The 24,816-nt window shown below is 41.1% G+C and overlaps 1 protein-coding gene across 3 annotated transcripts in view; it reads right to left on the bottom strand.

Moving 5' to 3' along the window:
• The window catches only part of DAAM1 (dishevelled associated activator of morphogenesis 1), a 164,368-nt gene that overhangs the window by 103,963 nt on the left and 35,589 nt on the right, over nt 1–24,816 (bottom strand). Inside the window, exon 1 of one of the 3 annotated variants that reach the window (XM_028100537.2) lies at nt 1,124–1,185. The exons of the other annotated variants lie outside the window; for them this stretch is intronic. The gene's annotated coding sequence lies outside the window, so the exon portion shown is untranslated. Of the gene's footprint in view, nt 1–1,123; nt 1,186–24,816 lie in introns of those variants that run through there. 3 annotated transcript variants of the gene reach the window in all.

Raw genomic sequence — 24,816 nt, forward strand, 5'->3', positions numbered from 1 at the left:
TACAAGGTCCTCCATTAAACCCATCTTTAAACTGTAGATGATGGCAAAGCTTTGAGACTTCCAACAGGCTGCCATTTTTAATACACATTATTTGGAATTCTACTGTTCAGAGCCTAGTCTCCCAGATACAGACCAAAATGGAAGCAAAATAATCATCCCATGACCCCTCAGTGGCAGTAGACACTTCTGGCCAACCCTCCTTAACTGCTCTAGCACATCACAAATGAGTAATCCCAACAGCTGCCTGTGTGTGTATGTGATTTTACTAAGCATATTCACACCCATCACTACATTCCATCATCCTCATTTCACATGTTGGACCTGCGGAGGGACTTGGGAGGGAGTGAGGCAGTTAGGAAGAGAGAAGTTAGAGACTTGCTTTGCTGGGAAACATCAGATGTTGATTGGAGAAGCCTAATTGGTTGGGAATGGGGCAGGGAAGCTTGACAGAGGGCAGGGAACCTGCATGCTTAATCCAACTGGAATCCAATCCCCACTCTCTCCAACCTCCAGGCCATGACCTTGGTTCAGCCTCCCCTCATCTCTCACCAAAATGACTACGATAGTTCTTCAATTCTTCTCCTTGGCCCATGATTCCCCAGTCTAGGGGTTGACAAACCTCTTCTATAAAGGGCCAAATAGTAAGTATTTTAGGCTTTGTGCGCCCTTAAGCCTCTATCACAACTAGTTAACCCTGCCATTTTATTATGAAAGCAACCACAGGCATCTGTAAAAAATGGGCATGCTTATGTGCCAATAAAACTTTATTGTGGACACTGAAATTTAAATTTTTTTTTTTAAGATTTTATTTATCTATTTGACACAGAGAGAGACAGTGAGAGAGGGAACACAAGCAGGAGGAGTGGGAGAGGGAGAAGCAGGCTCCCAGCTGAGCAGGGAACCCTGCCAGGACCCTGGGATCATGACCTGAGCCGAAGGCAGATGCCTAACAAGTGAGCCACCCAGGCGCCCCGAAATTTGAACTTCATATAACTTTCTGTCACAAAATATTTTTTTTGTTTTATAGACCCTACAAAAATAGGTGGTGTGCCCAAGCAGGCCCATGGGCTGCAAGTCATCAACAGCTGCCCTAGTTCCTCATATTCATCATCTAATTCATTACCTCAAAAGTTTGTTGAGTCCTGGGTTGCCTGGCTGGCTCAATCGAAGAGCATGAGACTCTTGACCTCAGGGTTGTAAATTTGAGCCCCACGCTGGGTGTTAAGAGATTACTAAAAATAAATAAATAAATAAACTGTTTTTATTTTATTTCTTTTTAATTTTTTTAATGTTATGTTAGTCACCACACAGCACCTCATTAGTTTTTGGTGTAGTGTTCCATGATTCATTGTTTGCGTATAACATCCAGTGCTTATAAACTGTTTCTTAAAAAAAAAAAAAAAAAGCTTGTTTAGTACTGATTATGTGCCAAACATTGTGCTAAGCACTAAGGAAAGAGGGATGAAAATGAGATGATGTACTCTTCAGGGAGTTTTAGAAAAATTATTTGTTTGGGAAAAGGCATGGAAAAAAAACAAGTAAACTAAACTATAACTATTAATTTTAATTAGTGTTATAGGGGATACAAGAAGAAGTGAAAGAAAATGGTAGGATGCTGGTGGTGGTGGTGGAGACAGTGACTTTCAATACTGTGATCATGGACAGCTTTTCCAAAGAGAGGGCATTTAAGCTGAGACCTAACGGATAAACGGAACTAGCCCTGCAAAGTGTTGGGGGAAGAGGACTCCAGGCAGAAGGAGTGTATGCAGAAGCCCAGAGCAGGTTGGGAACTTGGCACCTCTGAGTCAGGGAAGGAAGACCAGTGTGGCAGGGGCATAATGAGTAATGGCAGTGTTAAGAGAGAAGAAGCTGGAGTGGGGAGGGGCCCAGACCCCAGGGCCTTGTCCACTGGAGTGAGGGAGTCTGGGATTTATTCTCAGCACATCATAAATCTGACTGTGTCACTCAGCTCTGCAGTGTCTCCTGGATACAGTCCAGCTTCCGGCATGGACCCCATAAGACCCTCCATGGCCTAGCCCTTGCCTACTTTATTTTCTACCCTTGTCTCCCAATATCATGAACACTGCCCGCCCACATGCCCCAAACACACCTGTGTACGTATGGAAATTATACCTTAGCAGGAGTCACACTTCTGAGCCCACACATCCATCGTTCCCTCAGCTTAGAGTGCTCTTTTCCTTCTGTACCTCACCATCTTCCACTCACCACTCAAGACCCACTCAAATACTACTATTCTTTTTTAAACTTTTTATTTATTTATTCATGAGAGACAGAGAGAGAGAGAGAGAGAGAGAGAGGCAGAGGGAAGCAGGCTCCCAAGGAGCAGGGAGCCCGACGCGGGACTCGATCCCAGGACCCTGGGATCACGACCTGAGCCGAAGGCAGACGCTTAACCATCTGAGCCACCCAGGCGCCCTCAAATACTATTATTTTAATGGGCCTTAGGTTTCCCAGAAATGGTCACACATTTCTTTTCACAGCCCAAGCACCATATACATAGTTGAGTGTTTTTTGGTTGTCTAGATTTTTTTAAAAATCATGTCTGTTTTCCCCACTGGACTATGAGATCCTGAAGACAGGGACTAGGTTTCATTCAGTCCCTGGCACATGGTATATTCTCTATAAATGTTTGTTGAATGTGCAAAGACATAAATGCCTAAGTGAACAGATGGTCTCGTGTCTGAACTTCAGGGTTTTGTGACTGGGTGTTCTTCCCACAGTTGCCTGCAGATCTGTTTTTCAGAAATGCCAAGACATGTAAAGTCAATCACATCACCAAGTGCTCCTTAGCCACTTGTCACGCTTTCTGATGCTGACAGGAGCCTCACAGACTTCATCCTCTGGGTATCTGCAGCTTCCCTTGAGCAAGGAGCTTCTTTCTGGCTCAACTAGCTGGTGCCTGGTTTTTCCACCCACCCTCAAAAGTAAGCTCTATGGGAAATAGACCCACTGATAGAATCTTTTCCCTATTCCTTACACTGAATAAACACTTTGCCCACGAAAGTATTCACTTCCTCAGCTATCACAGCTGAACCTTAGTAAGCCAGACACAGTATTAGGTGCTGGAGACAAAAACAAAGAAAATTCACAGATTCTGGGAGATCATGGCCTAGTGAGGACATTTAGGGAGCAGCTAAGTTGCTAACTCTGTCCATTCAAGAGGGGATGCTGTTACTGAAACCTGGGGCCTATGCTTCCACATCTTGGCCCCTTTTTAATCAGATCAGCCTCAGGGAAAGGACTAATTCCACCATGACAGCTGGGCCCTCAACCAGAACACATCTTCTAATCTCAGCTTCTGGCACCATTGCAGAAGGGAAGAAGTCACTTTTGGGACATCCAAAATGCAATCCATCTATAACATTACAGATGACTATTGCTATGCCGTGCACAAGGAAGCAATTAAAAAGCTACTTAAGATTCTGGAGCAGGTGCATTTTGCTTAGCAAAGAATAAGAAATTTAATCCATCTGTGGCCTAGCTCGAAGTCAGAGTCATTTGTACTGCTCTTTAACAAAACAAATAAGACTCTCAATGTGGTAACAGTCAAAAAATGAGGGCCAAATTTTTGGGAATATAGGTATGATGATCGTGATGATATAAAACATAGGAGAACTCACAGTCTCCAAGAAAACCCTCCTTAACACTTTTCTTTGATAATGCCAAGTCACAACACATATGGGATACGTAAGGTTTGTTTCCCACAAAGCAACACAATATTGGTACCTAATGTATGGGGTAAACTTGAAAGTCATGTTGACAAAAAAAGACGCATACATCTTTCTAATTGCTTCATCAGGGACTTTTGCCACACATTGATAAGATGTCTGTCCAGACTGAGGGATACGCTCACTGGCTAAGTTATCAAGGTTCTCCTCTAACCAAAGTGGTTCCAGGGAAACAACTTAGATCCTGCCGGAAGGGAGACAAGGAGAGACTGTGAGTTCCCACCAGTCACCAACTTGGTTAGACAGTTGAGAGTTTCTGCATGTACTTGCCAACTGCGGTGGGGGACCATGTATACCATGACCCACTTCCATTCTCCAATTATAATTTTAATACTAAAATATGTCATTGTTTCTGCATTGTAAATGGTCTCTGGAATTTCTAATAAAACAATGTCACAGACATAAAAAGAGGAACAAGCAAAAAAAAAAAGTATGCTCTAAGAGCCACTTTAAAGAGAATGGTTGGGGAACCCTCCATTTTAACTGCCATACCTATTGTTTTCAGGGCTGCTGCTTGCCCCACATTTTGCAATTTTCCAAAGGGCCCTGACATGCACTTTTGTTTTCAACAACAGATAACATTAACCCAAAATCTCTTATCAAGAAGAATGTGAAAAGAAAAAAACTGCTTTGCTTCTTTCCTTGGCCATCTCTCTCCCCTCTCACATTCCTCATGTCTGGTTTCATTTCCCAAGCACACCAGATGCCAAATACTATTTGGAGCTTTAAAAAAAATCATGGGATACAGTCTAAAGGTTGTAGGAGGAACGTTTGAAAGGGGATGTGTTTTCCCCGCAAGTTTCAACATCCTCTCCACCAGGAAACGGAAAGGGCGTTTCTCAGTAAGTGTGTCCAGCCGAGGGCCAGCCCTTTCCACACACTCCGTCCCAAAAGGATGTTCTAACAGGGCACTTCTGGAAGTGGCTTTTGGAAATACACCCTGCAGTCAGTCCCCTCAGCCCAATGACTTTCCTGAGGAAAGAGGAAAACAATATGGGCACCCCACCATTGACAGGAAAACCAAAACCCAAACATTCAAAAAAGCCACGGGCACCCTGAAGACACTCTCTGATGCACTGCCTAAAGCAGGACAGTGAACGCAAAGCACACTCCCTCCTCTGTGTCCACTCTACAGTGGTGTAGGCGGGGGGTATGCACAAAGTGGAAGCCAAAACTTGTCCCAATCCTTCCCCACTTCCTCCCTAGATAAGGGAGGAAGGAACCCAAGTGAAGTCCATGCACACTCTCAAGCCAGACCAAGCCTCAACCAGTACATAATTAAGCCTTTCTTCCAAGCCCAAGTCACAGACTCCTGCCAGAAAACACCCCCTGTTCATGTAAAGAGCAAAGGAGGGGACCTCCAGGTTTCACCCTAAAAGCTGGCAATGACTCTTCTGTCATGACTCAATACTTTAACCATGGGTTTAGGCCATAAATCCCTAAAGCCAATACAACCCGGTTCTCGAGTTAGGAAGTATGTGTTGTTCATGTGACAGAAACCAGTCTGGAAGCCAGGACATCTCGTCTCGATCATCTGGGAGAAGGGCCAAACCAAAAGTGTCATTGGAGCTCCCCACCAAAGAAAGCACAGTCTTGCCAGACAGCCTGTGTGCCCTTAGGCTGCCTGTGGACCTGTTGCTAGTCTGTGAGTTAAGTCAATAAACAAATTTAAGCTGAAGCCGAAAGAAATGAAAATCATTTTCCCCCTTTAGGTTTCTCTCTTTAGTGCCACCAAGGGATCCACTTAAATTGTACAAAGACAAATTTAAAGGAGGGGTTACACAAACGTAGGAAGCTACAACTCAGTGACCGGTTGTCACATCAAAGCTCTCACTCTTCCAAGAGGCCAAGTTTTGTCCTTTAACAAACATGTAAAACAAGCAACTTTCCTGAATCACCCAGCAGCTCTTTCAGGAAGACCAGGAGAGTGAGACATCACAGTCACCAGAGGAGAATACCTGTACATTGCAAGACATCAACAATTGCCTGTACCCTACGTGCTCTGGTCCTCTGCTGACCCCACCAAAGTGACCCCTGAAGTCAGAGTCTTCACTGAGACAGGCAGATGTGGTGCCTCTTAAAAGGCCTCCCCACTGCAATGACCACACATCAGGTACATGAGGTCTCAGACCTTCCCAAACAAGTAGCCAACACTTTGGTGCTATCCACAACCAAAAATGTAAGGGATATTAAAAGATAGTGCCTAAAAACAAGTAGATTATTACTCATTTTTTGGAACCTTCTCACAATTGAAATAATTCTGGCAAATCCTGAGAAAGAAGAGGTCGGGTATATACTTAGTTTGAACAACTTATGTGTTCCAGATCTTCAAGTGAAGTTGAATATGACTTAGAAAAGATAACCTGGAGGTACTCTGGGCCAAGGACTCGCAATGTCACCTTCACAGTAATATAAGTCCCTCTCCCCAGTGAGGACCTAACACATGGTCTCTTAGGAAAGTGAACTCTGCTACTGACCCTCACAGCCCCCAAACCAGAGGCTATTCGATCTTATTCCCTCTCAAATATCATAACTACATTTTATCATCAAGGTATTTTATTGCCAAGTGGGTATAATTTTTACTTGTATACAGGCCTTTATGGAGAATAATGTCCACTGGCATCCCAGGGAAACTACAGTTCCCTGGACTGAAAATGAAGAAATAAAAGCTTGCCCACAGGACTTTTTATGTTCATGTTTACTGAAAGAAAATTCAAAACTCACTAATTACCTTCCTCTGTTCATGTTCTTCTGACTACTTTTATGCCAAGATTAACAGAATTGCAGCAAGAGAAAATGAAACACCATGTAGAACAAAAGTTCTTGGTTAAACTTAGCCTCAGCCTCATTCTCTGGTAACTATTAAGAAACCCCCATCTTTCTCATGGAAAATGTCTGTGCTTTTCAGTTAGGGTAAAACTAATGAACAGACAAAACATGACACAGGCAGCCGTGGAGACCTGACCCGGGTTCAAATAGCAGCTCACCCACTTCTGTCCTGGAGGAACTGTAGGAAAGACTTCAACATCCTAAAGTCCTCTATAAATGTTTGATGGATTTTAAGTGGACATTACAAAGGGAAGTGAGAACTACATTAAAAAGTTGGAAGGAGGATTTGTATTTGCTAACTACTGTTTGGTGGAAATGTGTTAACCAGATTCCTTTCTCTGACATTCCTGTGTGTATCAGCAGAACAAATTCCTGGAATGAGGCTGGTTTAGTCTCTACAGGGCAGTTGTCACCACTAAATCAAGGGCTCTGCAGGTTAGTCAGCTTATCTGCGAATTGTGGGAAATTCTCTGAGAGTTTTAGGGGCAATGTGGGAAAAGGCACTTTAAAAAAGTCTTAGCTTTCCTGTATATTCTGAAGCATTCGACAGATTAGTATTTCAATCCAACCATTTACCCAAGAGCTACCACATAGTATATCCCACTTAGTCACTGCAAGGACGCTGACATTGGCAACACCGACCTGATTCCCTTCACATTTTATTCAGGCACTAACCTCACCTACTTATTATTCTACTTTGTACATCTGAAGGCATCTTTCTATCCATGAAAGTCTTGGGAATTGATCACCACGCTAGGCAACCTACTGCAAACACCCGGAGCCACAGGCTTTCACACTTTTGCCTCAGAAAGGTCATTCTGAACATGTGTGGACATGGCCACCATTTGCCATGACAAATGTAAAAAATGTTTATAGAAAGCTAGGTCCATGGTGATTCCTGGGTTTAAAATTACAGTGTGGTGAGTTGTTTACCAGATCCTGAGTCTCTCCACAATATCTGCTACTCAGAGGGGTTCATTTTGGGCAAGGCCAGCACCACACCTATGCTCAGGCTGTTACTAATGAGTCCTGCACATGACAAGGCGAGGAGAAGCCACCCAGAAACAAGAAGGACAGATGATGGAGTCACATTATGAAAACTGGAACTCCCTTCAAAAGTACCACCCTGCCCTTCATAAAAATTCTACCTACAAATTTTACATCATAAATCTTCAAAAGAGGCTTATGAAAAGATGATGGTAAAAGCTTCAACTGGATGCAAACTCAGGTGTAGAAATAAGGCAGTAAAGAGGCATTCTGGCCCCCACCTGTTTGAGAGGTTGTGTGGCTCTAGTGGGTGTTACTCTTCAATCCAACCTGCCCCAGCCCTTCATGGGAGACACACACACCCTCTAACGATTGCAAGTGAAGGCATTACTTTGTCATGTGTCAGCCTATAAAATTAACTTCCAAAGCACACAGCACTAAAAAGACCAAGAGAAATGAAGCTTCGACATGGGATTTCCCCAATCTCTCTTCATGTTGGGAACCTCCACAAACACTTAGATAATACAACCCTCCAAAATCAGAACAAACTTTTTCTTAATGGAGGCGGGGGGGGGCACCTCAGCCCCACAATGAGCAATCTAATAATCTGTGGATGGGAAAGTCAATTGTATCTCCTCAATGGAATGTAAAATGGCAATATCTATTGTTTTTTTTAATGTACTGGCCCTCTGATCCACATCTAAGAATTCCTAGATTCCATATATAGGGACGAACCTATAGATATACTCACACATGAGTACAGAGATATATTAACAAAGATATTCACTACAACGCTGTAATAGAAAACCCATTCATCATTTGTAAGAGAGAATCATCTATGTGTCCTTCAACAGGTGGATGTTTTAATAAACACTGGTGCACCCGCAATATAAAAACACTGGTTCTTGGGATGCCTGGGTGGCTTAGTCGGTTAAGTGTCCAACTCTTGATTTCAGCTCAGGTCATCATTTCAGGGTTGTGAGATCGAACTCCACACCCAGTGTGGACCCTGCTTAAGATTCTCTCTTCTTCTGCCCCTCCTCCCCACCCAATAAAAAAACAAACCAGCAACCAAACAAAACCACTGGTTCTCATACTCCGATGCCCGGGCATTATTTACTCCATACCAATTATATCAGATTTTCTGGTATTGGGGGCCCATAGTGATTCCAAAGTACAGATAAGTTTGTGAACCAGTGCTACAGAATCCTATGCCCAGGTTCAAAGAATGTCCTAGGTCCGTGAATACTGACGTGGGAAAGATCTAACATATTAAAAGGAGGTAAAAAAGAGAAAGAAATCAAGCTGCATAGCAAAACATATGTATCACCACTTATGTTAAAACTAAAACAAAACTGTATTTGTAACAATATACACACATCTATATATGTGAATGCATAGAAATCCTTCCAGAATTGGAAGTATAACCTGTAAAGTTGTTAAAGAATTTAGTAGCCAAATGCTTGGCACATGGAAGACGCTCAGTAAATAGTGGCTCTTATTTCCATGTGCATCTAAGTTTTTGGAACTTATAGTTTCACATGGATAATGAACTCTTATAAGTACATCATATAGTATTCTACCAAAACTAGAAAGTTTGCAATCCTTCCCAATAACCCCATTAAAACTCTAAGTATAGACCTGAATAACTCATTAGTCTTTACTTAAAATTACAGCTTGCTTTGTGCATACTTGAAACCCATGCCCAAAAATGCAGACAGCTTCACTGTCGGTATTATATCGATTTGTAGATCCACCAAATGGCCCATTTCAAAGTCGTTCTACATCAGCCAACAAATCTAAAAACTTCAATGTAATGTTGGGGCACCTGGGTGGCTCAGTCGGTTAAGCGGCTGCCTTCGGCTCAGGTCATGATCCCAGGGTCCTGGGATCGAGTTCCACATCAGGCTCCCTGCTCGGTGGGGAGCCTGCTTCTCCTTCTCCCTCTGCCTGCCTCTCTGCCTACTTGTGCTCTCTATTTCTCTGTCAAATAAATAAATAAAATCTTAAAAAAATTAAAAAAATAAATAAAACTTCAATGTAATGCTAGATGCAACCTTGATGAACACGGAGAGGAAGAATACTCCCAAGTCTGCAGGTACCAGCCACAGGGATGACAATGTGACAAACTTTTAAAAAATGTTCTGTTTCACCTTAAATTCTGCATATCCCAAGAGGCAATTAGTGGAGAATTTCTGGGTTCACTAAAGACATTACATTGGAAGTTCTTCAATTGGTCACAGGGCCAGTTTAAAAATAAAGTTTAGAAGTTCTACTATTTGCTCTTTTTATCTGGCTCTGTTTCACTTATACTTCTATTGTGGATCAGAAATTATAAGGGCATCACAAATATGGCTCAGAACAAAAGGCTTAAGGATGCTCATACATGGAATGAAACTTAGTACTTGGTACAGTCTTAAGATGCAATCAAATATATTTAAAACTTTATTTTTATAAAAGGGAATTCAGTACAACTTTCAAAATTCTTCTCTATTTTAGATAATTTTAAAAAGGTATGCATCATCCACATTTACTTGGGCACTGAATGTTTGACTACAACAACTTTAAAGCTGGCTTCTAACAATCTTTTCCCAAATACATGCTCCTGAGGTTCTATCTTTAAAAGGTGAAAAGTTTGGGGTCCTCTTCTTCTTCTTCTTCAAGATTTTATTTATTTGAGAGAGAGCGAGCAAGCATGAGCTGAGGGAACGGGAGAGGGAGAAGCAGAAGCAGATTCCCTGCCGAGTGGGGAGCCTGACATAGGGCTCGATCCCAGGACCCTGAGATCATGACCTGAGCCGAAGTCAGAGGCTTAACTGACTGAGCCACCCAGGCACCCGTGGGGACCTCTTTATCAATCATTAAAAAGTCACCAGTGTTTATAGAACCCAATGAAAACATGGTGATTTCATAAATTCATAAAAGGCAAGAGATGGTCTTTCCTGGACCAAGATTTTATCAAGGAATTTTATGAAATTGAGGTCTGAATGCTGCCAATAGTCCTAGAAGGTAAGATTCTAATTATTTCCTGGCTACACCTTCCAAAATTTATGTAACTGAAAGCTGATTCCTTCAAATATCACTAAATATTCATTGCAAACAGCTGGAGAGGAAATCTATGATTCTGAGAACTGCAAAATGATTACCGGTATACTGGTATCCGCCCCAGTGAACCAAAGTTACCATTACTGTGGAAGCACTGCACTGGACGCATACACTGGAAAATACACATGGGAAAAGTAAAATGGATTTTTCTGAGATCGTCACAAGATAATAGAAAGTAAGTACACACAAATCACAGGACAATGATGACCAGGTATGAACAAATGGTCCAGCATCAGCCAATGTGTTATGCCTATCAAACTCTGGGAAAATATCAAAGATTGAAGGAACTCGATTTGACACCTCTTGAGTTAACAGGGGTTCCTTTGGCACGTGAGTTCCAAGTCACTTCCAGAAATCCCAGATGACCTTGGAAGAGTGGGACAGTGATGCCATTTCAGAAAGTTAAGAAGTCATACAGAGATAGAGTTTTAAGGAAGTACAAAAGAGGCCTGTGATCTCAGAAGAACAGTGTTTTCCTTTTAATATGAACATCAAAACTGCCTAACCTGTACATAATAAAGCAATGCATAGACCTTGAGGATAGAGACGGGATAGGGGAAAGTTGTAAGGGCTAGCAGGCATTGCCAAGGACAGGAGAACATGTGTGTTGAGTAAGTGAACTGGTAAACATGTATCATCTCTTTTCATAAGCAAAGCTAACATAATCCACCAAAATAGAAATAACCAGCAGCTACAATAAAGACTATATTCTCACTGGTGATTTCTCTCCATGTGACAAAACATCCTTGGGAAGTTATTCAACATAGCTTAATGATTCTGAAACTGCATGAGCCAAACATATAGTGAAGAAAGATCTTTACTGAATTTTATTACTACACATGGATTACTACACTCTCGATTTAAACCAGGCCAAAAAAAAAAAAAGAAGAAGGGCCGTTTCACAGTCATCAAGGGGGAAGTGTGAAGGAAGCTTGATACTAGACAGTGTGCCCACTCCACTCTACTCTGTAATTTTCTATATAATTAGGTAAGAGCAGTAATTGCTTTACTGCATAACTCAAGAAGACTAGACACGGAAGAGACTGCCTCTCTTGCAAAATTTGTTCTAAATGCAGTAACAAAAAAAGCTGTTTTAAATTGTTACTTTGGGGGCACCTGGGTGGCTTAGCTGGTTAAGCATCCGCCTTGGCTCAGTCATGACCCTGGGGTCCTGGGATCAAGCTGCACGTCAGGGAGCCTGTTTCTTCCTCTCCCTCTGCCCCTCCCCCTGCTCACACTCTCTCTCGCTCGCTCTCTCTCTCATAAATAAAATCTTAAAAAAAAATAGTTACTTTGACTTACATACAAAGCCTGGAGTAGTTGGACTGAGGATAATATTTGTACTTCATATTCTGAGAAATATTGTTAAACAGCCAAAAGTCATCAAGAAGCTATCAATATAAGACTGGTTAAGTGATATAGGGTACTTCTGTGTGATGAAATACTATACAACCATTAAAAAGAATGGGAGGGGCGCCTGTGTGGCTCAGTTGGTTGAATGACCGACTCTCGATTTCAGCTCAGCTCATGATCTCAGGGTCCTGAGAACAAGCCCTGCGTAGGGCTCTGTGCTCAGCGGGGAGTCTGCTTGAGATTCTCACTCCCTCTCCCTCTGCCTCTCCCTAAACTCGTGCTCTCTCTCTCTCAAATAAATAAGTCTTTAAAAAATAATAATAATAATGGGACACCTCTTCTATTATTAAGAGGTCTAAAGTATATCAGAAGTCCAAGTTGTGGAATCAAAATGGTATATCACAAATGTAAAAAGGAATATACTTATTTGAACATGCAAAGAAATTGTCTAGCCTGTGATAAAATAAGAGCTACAAAAACCCATGAAGTAGCTCCCCCTAGAGAATGAAATAGACACTGGAAAAGGAAGGAAACTTGTTTGCATCTTAGTTCCTTCTATTCTAATGTTTAAAAAAAAAAAAAATGGGCTTGGACTACTTTTTTTTTTTTTTTTTTTTGCCTTGATTATCAAGCTGTTTCCAGAAGTTTAGAAAGTAACTAGTCCTTTTAAAAATTAAGTGACTTTCTGGGGCACCTGGCTGGCTCAGTCAGTAGAGCATATGACTCTTGATTTCAGTGTCATGAGTTTAAGCCCCACGTTGGGGGTAGAATTTACTTAATCAAAAAAAAATTTTTTAAATGACTTTCATTTATCAGTTCTCTTCAATATGCCAGCCACTTTCAACATGCTTTACATCCATTTGTTATCTCAATTAATAAAAGAGAGAAGCAGTGAATCCTTAAGTGTCTCCCCCTAAGAACACAGTCCAAGGTCAATGAATTTCTACACTCTGACCTTAGTTGTTTAAATTTCTGCACTTTTCCACTTCACCACACCCAGCCCTACAATTGTTAGTTCTCAAAATGAAAACAATCTGTTCAACTGTAAAACACCAATAATGAACAATGACTTTTTTCCTTTACACTTACAATTAATTTAGAAAAGGAGGTGGGGAGAGAAAAGGAGAAGTTACCAAACCATTTCCCAAAGACAATACTGTATATATCAATGCAATGCCAACTCATCACCATAGCAAAAGAAACATAGCTGCTCACTTTCACCAAATAGTACAGTTCAGAATCCCCTTAAATCCATGGTATTCTTTGCTACAAAAGTAAATATTGCTACCTTTATCTTCAGAGAATCCGCTCTCTAGGTGGCAGCCCCAGGAGCATTATATAAAAGACTAGAAGTGTCTAATGATGGAATTTTCTGTTAGGTATTTCTTAGGAAGTTTGACCCAGAAGGAATGAACTTGCTTAGTAATCTTAATGTCCTGCTTCCTAAAGCCCAATTCTAAAGCTACTGAAATACTAGTACAGTGTATCCTCTTACATTCATGGCTTCTGACCCAATCTTAAATAAGCAAGCAAATACAGTAATGGGGAGTATAAATTACAAAAGGGCACCAAATGGAAGCACATAACAGCTGATCACAGAAGATGAAGGCAAACACTGGTTAACTATTTTTTAAAGAAGGACAAGAAAATTAATGTCAAAATAAGAGATGGTATAAAACTAAAAGAGACCTCAGAGTAACAAAGTCAAAAAACTTAGGCTATGCATCTTAAGAGAACATTCAATCTACATTAAGACGATGGTAAAAAATTGCTTTATTTTTATTTATACATGATTTCTACATATATACCACCACCTTTCTCCTGTGTCCCATGTCTCTTTTTTTTCCTCCTAAAATCATCATTTACCTTACACACACCACTTTCCATTCCACGAAAATAAGCAACCAGGACAATCTCTTTTCGGTAGGTTTCCCTCCTATTCATCAGCAGTAGACAGAGTTGACAAACACTCTTGCTAATCTGGCTACCGGCTCCTTCTGTGGTTTCTCCTCTTACAAACACCACCCACCTCACGGAGTAGTGACACGTAAAGGCAAAAGCCAGTCTCTTTGTGGAAAAACACGCTGGTTAACAACTGTACTTGCTCAGACTGGAAAAGCAACCCAGGACGGAGATGCCCACAGGTAATCAACCTAAACACTCACTCACTCACTCACACACACACACACGCACGCACGCACGCACGCAGGCGTCAAACTGGTTTTTCCTCATAGGTACAACTCACAGGCAGTCAAGAATCATTCCTCTCCCCCACATACATACACACAAATCCCAAGTTCACAATTATGTGTGATAATTTATACATTTTTATTTATTTATTTATTCATTCATTCATTCATGGGCCTAGTATGTGCCCACTCTCCTGTTTAGTTTTGGGATACAAGGATGAACAAAACAGATGTAGATCTTGCCCTAGCACAGCTAGTTTGCAGGCACACAAGCCCAAGGCTTCTTAAGCCATTTCAAGGTTCCAGACTCTGGCTCTGTGAGGAGTGAGTAAACAGAGTAGTCAATTTTCCACCTCATCTTTGACAGGGAAGAGCAGATTCTACTTGCTTCAAATAACAATTCAGTTTGCCAGTAACTTCCATGTTCCCTTGAATACAGCGGAGGAGAGGAAGTAAACAGAAGTAGAGGGTGATGTCTGTTTTTAACAAACAGGGGACATACGGTACCCTGCTAATGTTTGGAACCTCAAGACACTGGCCTTCCATCTCCATCCATGAAGGATTAACTGCTACAGGAATTGCCCTCCCACTACAAATAACTAGACAAGTGGACAAAATACATGAAACAACTGTATTAACTACTAGACAAAGGCAATGCAGGACAGTGATCCCTGAGGGAAGGAAATTCCAAGTGAGATGAGCTCTACTATCACCCCAACGTACTAGGCAGTAGGACAGAAAGAGGGAACCCAAGCCAAGCCAAGCCAAGCTCAGCGGTCTTGCTAAGCTGAGGAATCGGAGATAAAGTTCAGGGAGAATGAGGCAGCAACTCTGGAAATCTACAAAGGGGTCCCCTCAAATCGTCAGCTGAGTACTGCTCTGCACAAGGACCCAGGGTTCACACCGGGCTGGGAATAACTGGCATTCCCACCAGCCTGAGTAGAAAGAGCCAGTTTACAGAAAACATCAGGAAATGTCCCCAGAGAGTCCTAGACCCAGGCTGCTCTGGAAAGGGCTTCAAAGCAGCTTCAAAAGGGTCTCACTGATCCCAAGTAACTTGACTACGTGCCAGAACAAAGGCCAACACTCTTTCAAGGGCGTCCTTCAGGCAGAAAGAAATTGATACCAGATAGAAATTTGGATCTATACAAAGCAATGAAGAATGCTGGAAATGGCCAACCTGTGGGTAAATATAAAACCAGATGCTGCCTCAGATCTTCCCTTGCCATTGACCTTTAGGATGTGCTTTTGTAGAAATACAATGATGACCCTAACAAAGTCAGAAGGAAAGGATCGAAGTAGGTCCTAGGTCTACCACTATCCCTCCAGCCTCAGTCTCTCAGTGCCCTCTGGGCCACCATTTCCTCTGAATAATGCCCTCCCGTGAAATGTCATCACATTCTATAATGACTAGGAAGGTGCTTTGGAAATTCTAAGGACTGAGCAAATATTTACCAAGGGCCTTCTAGGCATATTTTAGGCCCTTTATGTCTGGAGCTCCGTTTCCTCATCTGTAAAATGAAAACAATAGTACCCAGCTCAGGGGGTTGTTGTTTGGATTAAATAAGTAAATATATGTAAAGTATAAAAAATAATGTCTGGCCAGAGTAAGTTCTTAGAGACATGATTATTATTATCATCCTACCATTATAACTACTACTGTTACTGCTGCTGGTAATTCGTGCTACTACTGGGCATATGATGATAAAAAAGACCAATTTGGTTCTTGCCCTCAGAGTCCACATTTGAGCTGGGTGATAGGGAAAACAATGCTTTGGGGATAATGCCTGAGAAAAAAGTGGGATAGCTGGGGAAAAAACTACTAGTCTGAAGGGGTCCCTAGACCTGAATTCCAGCTCTGCTCCTCAAGTAGCCCTGGGACCCTAGTTAAGTTGTTCAGCCTCTTGGAGACTCCGTTTATCCTTACAGAGGCAAGTGAGAATCTTCAAGGATCCCTTCCAGTTCTAACACCCGATGAAGTGAACTGGAGGACCCATTTTAGAAGCATGTTGCTCCTGCCTTTATTTGAGCCATCTAATCCTCACAGCATCGAATCCCTATATCGGAAACAATTAACCTCAAAGAAGGGTAGTTCGTGATTTAAGAAAGCCGTAAGAAATAAGCTCTGGATCTAATATCAGTATAAAAGTCTGCACATAACTCCTACGCCTAGAACCAATGCCACCTTACTTCTCTCTCTAAAAATGGGATGGAGTGCAATAGCCCTATTGTTTCCACCTATTGCTGGTAAACCACCATTTGGATTTTGAGAAGCTAATATAATTAGAGTAAGCAGGGAAGCTCTTTTGGTTCCAATGTTTGAATTGGCTCCAATCAAACAGAATTCTCTCTCCTGTCTACAATTCTACAATTAAGAAGAAAAATGGTAGTACACTGTAGAAGCCCCTCATGCCTGAGAAAAGAAGAACTATGTGAACATCCAGCCTCTTCAACTGGTTGTTTATACCAGCATGCACCACTACTGGTGAGCTATCAATTACAAACACAAAAGCTCCCACAAAATTAATTGGTTCAAATCTTACAAAATACAGCTAATTTTAGCCAAGTCTCAAAAACCAATATTTTCTTTTTTAATAAACATCATTCAAGATAAAGTTTCCACTGGAGGAAATAGGAAATGGTGGAACCCTAAGAGAATGAATCTATAGCTGATCTTCCAAAGACAGTTGTAAAAGGAACTTTCCTGAAGTTTTCCCAACATGTTGCAGAGGATGAGCCAAGGATTTTGCAGAATCTTATAAAGAGCCCCTATTAACTGTATTGGAGAGAACATGTCACACAACATTCACTCGGGGAAAAAATATTTTTCTGTACATACATATAAAATGCTGTGTATCATTTCAGGCAATTCCCAGATCCCCTGTGGTTTACCACAGGCCTCAGCCCGAACACACAACCAAATGCACTAAAGGAGTCCTTAAGGCGCACTCGCTGGTGCATATGCACACACGCACACGTGCAACAAAATTTGAGAACATGCTGTATCTGTCTTGGCACCTGTGATTGCTATCTCTAATGGACACCTTTCTTACCTATTTATTTACTCACACACCTATGGGAACTACCTCATCTCCTCCCCCATGTGATTCTAAAGGGGTAGTCAACCAAGTGATCCTGCCTCTCTATTGATAGAAGTGGGCACATGGCAATGGCGTGGCCAACCGAGGCACTGTATCCCCTATGCAGTGACTCATCTAGAGATGGGGACAAAGAAAACCAGAGGTCTTTATGTGCATTGATGCTGTAGATGAGAGGGTTGCTTTCTTTTTCCTGGAATTATGAGATACAAGGACCATAAACACATGGAATTTAGAGTAACTGCCTTCTCCACCATGTGTTGGAAACTGCCAAAAATGAAGCCAGCATAGACAACAGAAGAACTGAGAAATGGGACAAGAGGAATGGGGAGATGAGGAGGTTTTAATGACATCATTTAACTACTAGATCCGGCTAAGTCTCAGGTCAGATATCCCTGGAACTTACCAGTGCATGTTTCAACGAACTTTTTTCCCTTAGGCCAATATAAGTGGGTTCTGTCCCTTCACAGTGCAAAAAACGAACGAGCAACCTTGATTCATGTTCCACTTGACTAAATGAGACGGAAACTATCACTTACTGAGTGCCTCCCAAGTGTCAGAGATGTGGAACATCAGTATGCATCATTTTAGCTAATTTTTATCATCATGCTGGGAAGCAGATGTCAAATTTTACAATAAAGAAAGCAACCAAGAAAATCTGTAGAACTAGGAGGTGTCCGCAAGGATTTAAACCATACCTGTCTCATTCCAAAGCCCATTCTCTTTCTACCAACTACACCCCCTCGAACCACAAACCCGTGCCTCTCAAGCTATGGCATTATTTTCTAAGAATTGATGCAATAAACAAGCCATACATCCAAACACAAATGTCTCATTTTAGAGAAGGCTCTAAAGACTTTGCTGCTCACAAATCAATATGAATAATGTAACACCTCTTTTCTCAAATGATTTCTATTTTTGGAAACAAAATTTTGCCAGACTGACTTTCCAGGAATTTTAAATAAGCCTATGGGGGACTCATTCTCTGCGGCTTGGAAATAACACAAGTTTTGGTGTGTATGGTGCTTAAAAGACATAGTTAGAATATAGAATGTAAAAGTCATCATCATGCCTAAGCAAGAAGCATTCAGAAATAACCACTCCACTGCCCTTTCTCAAAGATAGGCCACAATCCAAAATTTTAGTCATTCATCTCTAACGTTGTCCCCAGCAGTAGAGTTTGTGAGAGACAGACTGTGGGGCAAGGAAGGAAATCTAACAAGGGTGTGGGGAGGCACAAACAAAGCACAATTTAAGGAAAGTATCAAGAATGTGAAAATTCTACCATTAGGCCTTGCAAAAGAACATATCACAGATAAAGGTGTCAAACCAGTTGGGGGAGGTGAGAAAGAAGGGTGGAGAAACTGGAATAGGCAAAGGTGTGGTCAATAGAATTTAATGTTCTGCTGTAGGCATAAAATTCATTAGCTACATCTCTCTTTTTCCATCTAGGAAAAGAACTAGCATGGCAATAAGGAAACTGTGTTTCACTACCCCGGCATTATTACCCCTTTTTGCAGGACTTGGGTCTAACAGGTGGAATTGAGGCCCCTATTTGGGTAATAGCCAACTGTCCTAATCATAGGTTGGATCATTTATTTTATAGAACCACAAGAAAAATGTAAAAGTTAAAACCATACAGTATCACCCTATTTTGTAACATGTAATAGAATATTCCCCTTGTAAGGTAATTTAGTTTTCTAAGTACTTGTGTATGCATGGCGCCATTTGATTTTCCCAACAACCCTGACAGGAAGAGAAGCACAGGCAACCAGATACTGTTTTCACTTCTACTTTACAGATGAGAAACCACCATTGAGCACTAAAGGGACCTCCACAAGGTCAAACCACTCCTAAGCAGCAGAGGAGGGACTTGAATTCAGGCCATCCTTCTTCCAATATTCTGATCTGCCAGCCTGACCATCCTAGAATTATCTAACAAAGAGTAGCCTTGGGCTCTTTTGTTGAAAGCTTCTGATGGAAGAAACATCATTTAAGTTATGTTTCAAATAGTTGATTATTATGTGTCATCAATATTTGTGATGTTTTAGAGGGCAATACATTGTACTTCCAGGAGGTGTCTATAGTGGCAAAAATCATACAAATGTAGGTAGTCCAGAGTTTTATTGGGTCAACTACAGCTTTACTGACTCTTCCATTCATCTCAACATTAATTAAGCAGCTATTTGTCAGGGGTTATATATGAAGGATTAAGGAATATAAAATGGAACAAGCCATACTCTGTGCCTTTTAGAAAAACAGATAAGAAGGAGAGGCTGACTTGTAGATGTGCTATGAGAACACAGAGCAAAGAGAAACCATATCCAAGACTATCTCTACAGAGTGGGAAACAAGAGAAATCACACTTGGTTCCAGTCATTAAGGAACTTAGAATCTAACAAAGAGACTCATGAACACAGCAAAATACGGAGCAATAGATATAAATGCCACAAAAGAGGTACTAAGTACTCTAAGTGTTCAGAGGACATAAAGGGCACTTCTATTTAGGACGAGCTCAGAAATTTTTCAAAAAAGATGAAATATGAATAGGCCTTTAGAGAACTGTTATATCTTAGTGGAGCCTAAGGGAAAAGACTGCAAAAGCCAGCTGCCTGCTCCCTACAGAGACACATCCTGAGAAACTCCAGGTTCCATTTCAGTCTATGACAACCATCTAGCTGAGGACTATGGTGCTGCTAAACTCCCTTGAACTTTCTCTCATTCATAAGATCATAAAGACATTTCAACAAACAAACAAACTGGATGAAAGACATCCAAGACAGTCATCTCTCATCTTTCTAGGACCTGAGCCACTATGTTAAGGACAAGAATCATTTGTGCCTCCAATATTTCTCTCTAAATAGCCTTTGGACCCACTGATGGAAAGACTGCAATGTAAAGAACAAGTATCTGACTCTTCAAGATTGTCAATTATCTCCTCACAAATCATTCTAACCAGAACACGTAGTTCTGAAGGAGAAACAAGTTATGACACACACTAATTTGAAAGACACAGAAGTTATAAATAAGACTCAGGAGTGATTCTAAACAGATTCTTAATAACTGGGAACACTCACCTAGCAAATTAATCTCAAAAACCCATACAAATGTGTTTACCACACTTTAAAACGATTGGTAGGTAAAAAACAAAACAAACAACAACAAAAACCAAAAACCTATACAAATGTTTTTGGTTTATTAATGATGCTGTTTTAAATACTGCTTGGGGAGCGCCTGGGTGGCTCAGTCGTTAAGCATCTGCCTTTGGCTCAGCTCATGATCCCAGGGTCCTGGGATCGAGCCCCGTATCAGGCTCCCTGCTCCGTGGGAAGCCTGCTTCTCCCTCTCCCACTCCCCCTGCTTGTGTTCCCTCTCTCACTGTCTCTGTCAAATAAAAAAATAAAATCTTTTTAAAAAAGATAAAAATAAACAGTTTGGATTTTTATCAAGATTATTATAATCTAATTCTAACTGCTTAGTAGAACAAGTCAACTTTCACTGCATTTTCTTTAACTCTTTCAGTCACAAAAGAAAAGTAGAAACCCAATTCCAGAAGCAAACTGTGGGGCTATCATCTGTGAATCTGTAATCCTTCAAATAACAAAGAGCTAGTTCAGAGAGACTCCCCACCAACCAGCTAGTTCCTGCTCTGGGCAGCAGGGTGGGAAGAAGGGGAGAAGGTCCAGGAGTTAACAGTTTCCTTGGCTATTAGCAAAGCTCAGACATTTGGTAGCGTCTTACTAACTAGTGTCAGTTCTGGTACAAAAACATTTATAAACTCAAGTTTTCACAAGTATGCCCAATGGCATAAGGTATCCTTGACTTATTCTTCCTTCTAAAGAAAAGTACATAAAGTTCTCCATAATTGCAGATCATTCCATTTCCTAAATTTGCTGCATTAGGCTAAACTAAACCCTGTTTTAGCCTAGGTTGGCCAGGAGTGGTCTAAATAAACTTCTTCAATTTTCAGTTCTCCTAAATATTTCTCCTGGTATTTCCACTGCAATGCTCAATCACTACTGAATTTTTCTGTTACAACAGTGTTGAATATATATTTCACCCTCTGTGAGATGTCTCTTTTGGAATGTTGCTGTCCTGCTACAAGTAAGTTTCACTACATGTTCTCTTCTAGAAGAACAAGAACAGATGTTCATATTCTCCTAGTTGTAAACCAAATGAACATATAGAGCCTTCAATTAAGACAGCTACTCTTCAAACCTCACTCTTTCACATATATTCTAGAATGTATAGGTTAAAACAGACGGACTCTACATAAAAGGTGGGCAAACTACAGCCTAAAAGCCAAATACAGCACCTCACCCCTCACCAATAGTTTTTGTAAATAAACTTTTACTGGATCACAGCCACACCTACGTTTACAGACTGCCTGTACCTGCTTTCTGAGTAGTTGCAACACAGATATTTGGCCCCCAAAACCTAAAACATTTACTATGTAAAAAAAAAAAAAAAATTTACTATGTAGCACCTTATAGAAAAGTCTGCTGACCTCTGGTCTATATTAAGTACATGAAACAAGAACAGTTTGGGGATGTTTTCAAAGACACATATTAAAATACACTCATTCATTTAACAAATATATATACAAGCATATATTAATTAATCTTTGGAAACTGTTCTAGGGGCTGGAGACCCATTAATGAACGGGAAAAATGAGGCCCCTGTCTTCAAGGTCATATCCTAGTAAGCAGACAGAAAACTATTTCAATTCCAGATAGATAAAATAGGATATTTAGGGAGAGTAGCCAAGGACCCTGAAGGGGTGGTAATTCTTTAGGAGATGCAAAGTCATGAGGATGACCACTCAGGAGATGCCAGTGGAATGGACATTTGAATGATGAGAAGCCAGACATGCAAAGATCTAAAGATCATCCCAGACAGAGGGAAGAGCAAAGGCTCAAGGGGGAAAAAATGCTAGGCCTCCTCAAGAAACAAAAAGGCGACTAATGTACCTGAAGCACAGTGGAAAAGAGAAAGAGGCATAAGGTAATAAGGTCAAGGGGTCAGCAAGGGCCAATGAGTCATAAACAAAATCATGATTCTAGTAAATTTCCATCTCCAGCTCCTTAGCTATTAAAAAACACTACTGGATTAAAAAAAGACTAATCATAGCATAAGGATTGCTTTGGCAACTTCATCTTGCCACAGCTTCTTCCTTTTGATCTGCTGAAAATTACCTGAAGCTCAAATGCCAAGCAGCCCAAGAAAGAACACTTTGTTAGAGACAGTTTCTGCTAAGGAAGTAATTACCCCCTTCTCCCTGTACAACCCCCCTCCCAAAAAAGACTGACTGCTCTTCTCATTGGAAAGACATAAAGTGACCATTTCAAATGGGATTTTTTTTTTTAAGAAAGAGAATTTCCCGTTATTAAGCATAATTAAGCCTATTTTCCTAAGTCTACTAGGCTATTCATTCAATGAAATGAGGTCTCTCTCCTCACCTCTTCTGAGTACCAGCTGTGTGGATGTCCCCACCAGAAATCTTTCGAAGCAGTTGGCTGGTTTGGACAAAATCTAGTATTCCTTGAAAGCCTGGAAAGATACACCATATGGCTTGGTTTGCCATCTCAAAAGTAAATGGACTGTTTCACTGCAGAAAATTTCAACATGTTGCTGAATAGCCACCAAATCAATCTCCTCTGTTAAGGCCCTTTCTTCTTCTTCTTTTTTTTTTTTAGAGGATTTATGAATCTGAAAAGACAATTTTCCATTTTTAGATCCAAAAATAAAAGAAGTCAAGGGCATTCAGAAGAAAGGCCAAGACAGAGGTGCTCTGATAAAACCATGACTCTCAGCAAACAACTAAGTTTAGGGAGAATGAGTAGTTACGAGATATTCTGGAGGCATGACAACCAACCGGCCTTCACTAAGACATGACAATACACAGATCTGCAGAACAAGGCCCGCTCATCGGTGAATACTGTGTGATGACAGGTATGGTATGGATGTTTATAAGCAGACTTGAACTGCTATAGAAGAGCAGTGTTGAAAAATATGCTGAAGCATGAACCTTCAAGCAACAGCAAAGCCAGAGAAAAACCAGCACACAACTTCCCAAGAGAATCAGTTTTCTCCCCTGTAAAGCAGGGATAAAACAGTAGTAACCTGGGATGCCTGGGTGGCTCAGTTGGTTAATCAGCTGCCTTCGGCTCAGGTCATGATCCCAGGGTGCTGGAATCGAGTCCCACATCAGGCTCCTTGCTCAGTGGGGAGCCTGCTTCTCCCTCTGCCTGCAGCTCCCCCTGCTTGTGCTCTCATTCTCTCTTGCACACGTGCTCTCTAATAAATAAATAAAATCTTATAACAAAACAAAACAGTAGTAACCTTCAAGCTGGTGGACACTTTACTAGGTGCTCAATAAATAATATACTAATCAAATGCACCAATCATCTTACATGCTTTACCTCACTGAATCCTCATTAAACCCAGAGGTAGGTCCTATTTTTCCATACTTACAATTGATTAGAAACAAATACCCAGAGGGGTTATATAATTTGCCCAAAAATACTCATTTAGTAAACAGCAGCAACTAGATCCAAAACTGTCCAGCTCCAAAGTCTATAAGCAACGGAAGATGCATTTTGGTGGTCCACCAACAAACTTTCTTAGACCTACTCAGTGTTGACTAATAATATGGTAGCAGCTAATGTTTGTTAAGCACTTACTATATGCCAGACACTGAGTTCTTCTCAATGGACTATCTCATCAAGTCCTATGATGAGGTTTTTATTATTGGCACTGTTTTACAGTGAGGCTCTGAGATTCAAAGATTAAGTATATTGCCCAAGGTCACATAGCTGATAAATGGTGCAACTGAGATTTGAACTCTGGCTGTCTGGTTCCAGAGCCAAACTCTTAACCACTAGACCAAACAGTCTCCTTAAAAAAAAATAATGTTTTAAAATGTAGTTTTATTAATTGCCAAATAGTTGGACATTCTATTTTTTTTAAAGATTTTATTTATTTATTTGACAGAGAGAGACACAGCAAGAGAGGGAACACAAGCAGGGGGAGTGGGGGAGGGAGAAGCAGGCTTTCCACTGAGCAGGGAGCCTGATGTGGGGCTCGATCCCAGGACCCTGGGACATGACCTGAGCAGAAGGCAGACGCTTAATGACTGAGCCACCCAGGCGCCCCTGGACATCCTATTAACACAGAACTTTCATTCCCAAGCAACAACAAGTTGATGCACAGTTTGCCATCGTCCCAGCACTGCCTACTCTTTCTCCAACATCGAGGCTAGGAGTCAGCTGCCATTTTTCATTATTATTGTTTGCTCTTTTTTTTTTTTTCCTTAAAATACTTCTTGGGCTTCATTTCTATCAAAAGTGGGAAATAGAAGACAGTGAGCCACATGTCCAAAGAAATATGGGAGACAAATGGAAATGAATATTCTGGTGTGTTTAATATGCAAAGTGAATGACTGCTTTCCTTCCCATGCTCAGTTACATTACCTATCTGCTAGAAACATTTGAATTTGATCTGTCT

Source organism: Eumetopias jubatus, unplaced genomic scaffold, assembly GCF_037043125.1.
Source record: "Eumetopias jubatus isolate StellerSeaLion01/CBP00866 unplaced genomic scaffold, mEumJub1_p1.0 scaffold_7, whole genome shotgun sequence".
NCBI classification, from domain to species: domain Eukaryota; kingdom Metazoa; phylum Chordata; class Mammalia; order Carnivora; family Otariidae; genus Eumetopias; species Eumetopias jubatus.